Source organism: Crocuta crocuta, unplaced genomic scaffold, assembly GCF_008692635.1.
Source record: "Crocuta crocuta isolate KB4526 unplaced genomic scaffold, BGI_CrCroc_1.0 scaffold61, whole genome shotgun sequence".
Classification (NCBI taxonomy): Eukaryota; Metazoa; Chordata; class Mammalia; order Carnivora; family Hyaenidae; genus Crocuta; species Crocuta crocuta.
Window position 1 is genome coordinate 7,466,280 of NW_027528369.1, and position 4,229 is coordinate 7,470,508.

At 54.8% G+C, this 4,229-nt stretch overlaps 1 protein-coding gene across 1 annotated transcript in view; it reads right to left on the bottom strand.

Annotated features, from left to right (window-relative positions):
- The window catches only part of HSDL1 (hydroxysteroid dehydrogenase like 1), a 13,863-nt gene extending 12,205 nt beyond the window's left edge, over positions 1–1,658 (bottom strand). Inside the window, exon 1 of the mRNA XM_077754071.1 lies at positions 1,587–1,658. The gene's annotated coding sequence lies outside the window, so the exon portion shown is untranslated. The remainder of the gene's footprint in view (positions 1–1,586) is intronic.
- Positions 1,659–4,229: the final 2,571 nt, after the last annotated feature.

Here is a 4,229-nt window from a genome sequence, read left to right on the forward strand (position 1 = left end):
AAGAAAATCCCCCCAAAAAGTATCAAAAATAGGCCTAAGCTTGAGGAAGAATGAGCGGATTCCCTCCAGCCCCACTGCCCTGTAATCTGAGCTCAATCAAGTTCCACAGAGTGAAAACGAGCTACGCCGGAGAAAACCAATTAGCCACTGCAAGAGCGCCCGTTACGGGAGTGACGGCACGCTGTGCGAAAAGGCATGTACAACGGCAAACCTGCTGAATACAGACACGCACGTGCTGAATACGCGTGGACGGATGCATCTGTGAACGTGCAATCCGAACTGCAAGCCAACACGGCACCCAAAGAAGCAGGAGGGAAAAGTGAGGAGACGAACGGACAGTAGGGGCCCCAACGCCCCGCGACACAGAGACGGAGAGCTGTCCACGGCTACCCGGCCACTAACGAGGCTGCCGTGGCCTTAGAGCAACGTTTTCCCCAAATAACACCGGAAACGCTGAAGTTGGCCTGTCTCATCTCCTACTGGCAAAGCCATATGCTGGGGTTCTGTTCACAGAGACTTGCCTCCTTCGACACGAATGCCACGATCAACCAGGAAGAGCCAAAACACTGTGAGTTTTAGTAAGTACGCAAACCAAAGACTTCATAACCTAAGAACAATTCAGCGCTCCTTTGGGGTGATTGGTCTTCGTGAACTAAGCTGGCTGAGATTTCCTGAAATAGGAGGTATCAAGATCGACGGAGTGTGGACGGAAGGCGCCCTGCCCGTCCTGATCAATCTGCCGCACAGAAGGCCACTGGCCTGTGAGAGGGACGCCCACCCACATCCTCTGAAATACGTTCAGAGTCGGGGTCATGTCTCAAGCGTGTGCTCTCTTCCCCCGCTGCACACGAGCACCCTCCAAGGTTCCAGACACTACGGAGTCGAGGGAGTGTCGTGTCACCCTCTCCCCGGGGCCCTGCTGAGGCAGGTGGCTGACGGGACGCGCCCGACCTGGCGTGCTACCAAGCTGTTCACAGGGGCTGCGACCGCTCCACAGCGGTAACTGCACGATTCTCAGAGAAGTGACCCAACCACTAATTTCTTGTAAGAAATAACGACAAGATTGCATGTTGAAACTTCATGTGTGGAAATTCCTGAAATATTTTTTTTAAAGTGTGCAAGTGCCTTCCGTCCTAACTAGTCAAATGCTACGCCACGAGGAAAGTACGTGCAAAAAATAATACTCGTAGCTACTAGCACTTTTCCAACAAAACGTAATAAAATTAAGAATAACAAAACTACAACAAATAATCCGGATTCTTCAAATATTACAACTCTTCTCCTAATCCAGGTGCGTGTGCCTCTAAGATACTAGAACAACATGAATGTTTAAATCCCACACAGCACGATCCACCGGGCCGTCACCAAAGCAACACCGGCGGGAAATGAGCTGCACGGAGGCCACGTACGGCGGAGGGAAGGCAGGTGCGACGCACGGGAGCAGTGTGAGGGCACGGCCTCCCCGGCGACCGGCGACCGCAGACACGATCTGTTCCGAGAATTTGAACATCTGTGAAGAACACCTCGGGCTACAGGGGCCTGACCACAAAGGAGGCTCGCGACTTTCTGCCGAGGCCGTCGCCTACCTTGGTGTCTGTCACCTCCTGGCTGTCAGCTCCGGCCCTTGAGGACTCTGCTGCTCTGCCCCCTTTCGGCCGACCTGCGAACAAAAGCGAACATGAACTGGTCCGTCCTTTCGGCCTCACAGCCCAGCTGGGGAAAGCACGCAAACCTAAGAGCAAGGTGCCGGCAGTAAGAAGACGCAGAAGTCGCTGGGCCAGGCCTCCGGTGGGGCAGTGGAGCGCTTCCGCACCCCAGAGGACGGCAGACACCCACCGCTGGGACGTGCCCGACGCCCAAACCTCTGCCTTAGGCGCATGTCACGAAGAGGAAACAGACCGGCTCCAGGAGCCGGGAGAGATGGCACAGGGACGCGGGGGGCTGGCACGCAGCCCCGGAGCAGGCGGGTCCGGGGAGGTGAGCGGACGNACCGTCCCCTCCCCCCAAACCACCCTCCTCCACCCCCCCACCCCCAGCGCAGCCCCGGCGCCTCTATTTCACAGCCCTGGAGACCGGCCGCCCGCCTGCGCCCAGGCATGGGCCACCCGTGTGACCAGCTGGCGGAGGCGGCAGGAGGGCGTGGCCTGCGGGGCGTGGAGCAGCGCCTTCCGCCCGTGCGCGCGGCAGGTGCTTTCAGAATGAGCAACCTCCGCTACACCTTGCCCCTCCTCCTGCCCCAGACGGGGTCCCAACCGTTTTGCTTCTGAAGACCCCTTGCAGGCTGAGCTCTCCAGGGCTGAGTCCAAACGTGATTCCTCTCCGTTCTTCCAGCACCTTCCATAGCCCACGGTCCCCAGCGGGAGCTTGGCAGCCGGCTGCGACATGAAGCCGCGCTACCTGGTCTGCAGCTCACCTCTCGGCCTCCTCCGCACGGGAGCGACCACCAGGCAAACCTCCCTGACCCCCTGCAGGAAGAGACACCCGGTGTGCAAAACCCACGGGGCACCCCGTGCTCAGGTGCAGCAGAAAGACGCGGCAAAGGCAGAGGCGAGGTGGCAGCGGCAGTTTCCAGGGCTCTTGACCCGGCACGGTCCGGCTTCCCGGCTCTACCGTGAGACTCCCCTCCGCCAGCCTGGCACAGGGCTACCGGGCTGATATTTCACATCAGTCCCCCCACAGGCAGAGACTTTAAACATACACTGTCTTCGCTACATTTGTTTTTTAAATCACAGAGAATCAGAGGGCTGATGCATTCTAGGTCTGGTCTACAGCCTTGAGGGACAGAAATGCAATGTCATCAGTCCCCAGACGCAGCTCAAGATGGAGAGAGCTGACTCGCATCCACCAAACTCACAGAAGACTGACAAACTCAAATGCCAATTTATTTATGAATAAGAAACAATACCTCCAAGAAGTCTACATAGGCGTGGTCACTGGTCTGTAGGCAAGTCTATCAGGAAAACCAAACTACTCAAACAGCAATGAAAAACTGAGTGTCAAACACTGAGGACCCTTCACAATTCAGCCCCCGCCGTCCCCGCATACAAGGAGTTCACCAAAAGATAAACAGAGCCATCCGGTGCAGTGAGGCGAGGGCCCTGCTGGAGAGAGTAGAAGACCTTCTTGGGCAGAGAGGACGCAAGGGCCCAGTATTGCAAAAGGTCCAGCCTGGCAGGAAACAGTGACAAGTTGAACAGGCCTACAGCACAGGATGTGCCCCGAGGGGTGGCAAGGGGGCTGGGGAGGGAAGGCTAGATCGTGAAAAGACCTTTATGCCAAACAGAAGCGTGTGGACTCACTAAGTCCCTTATGCCAAAGCGGGGGACTGATCGGGGCTGTTGTGAAAGGTGCTAGGCGGCAGAGGGAGGCGGCCGCGGTGCTGCAGCCGGAGGTGAGGGGCCCTGAACCCTGGTCCTTGCAGATGGGGACAAGGCGAGGCTGAATTGAGAGCGCAGGGCTTTATGACCGACTCGTGCTGCTTCTCAGACTCGTCACTAGTTTCTACACATTCGCTCGCACCCAGATGGACCATAGACGGAAAATAACAGGGAATCAGAAGCTCCTGACACCCTCTCCTCAACCGTCTCCCCCACCCTTCAGTAAGTGGTACGTGATGGAAAGTAATGTCTCTCTAATGAAAGAAGAAATGAAGACTTTCCCCAAAGCCATTAGCTTCCAGGAAATCTCATGGAAACCGTTGAAAGTAGTTTATTACACATTTAAGTCTAGAAGCCTACCAAGACATGTATGATATTGGGCTGCATTTGACTTGCTTTTGACGGTTTGACTAGTTAATTTTCCGGCAGGTAGGGATTAGCTTCAAACTTTAAAAAAAAACAGTTAGAAAGCAACACCAAAAGGCTCAAATTCTCACCCTTACGCAGTCTGCTTGTAAAACTAAGTTATCATGAAGCTTTGTTTTCTTGCCTCTACAGGAAACTAAATCATCAGTGAACAAAACAGGAGAAAAACGGGTGAGGGAAAAGTCACAACTGTCGCCCCAAATAGGAAAGGAGCCACTCCCCGTCATCTGTGAGGCATTTTCTGCTTCTACAAGGCAATATTCACCAGGGCTCATCACCAAGCATGTAAAAGTCTCTTAGGTAAACTGTGAACTTTGGGTGATCATGATGTTCGGTGCAGGTTTAGACTTGATTTAAAAAAAAAAAGGGGGGGGGGGGGGGGCACCTGGGAGGCTCAGTCTGTTAAGCATCCGAGTCTTGATTTCA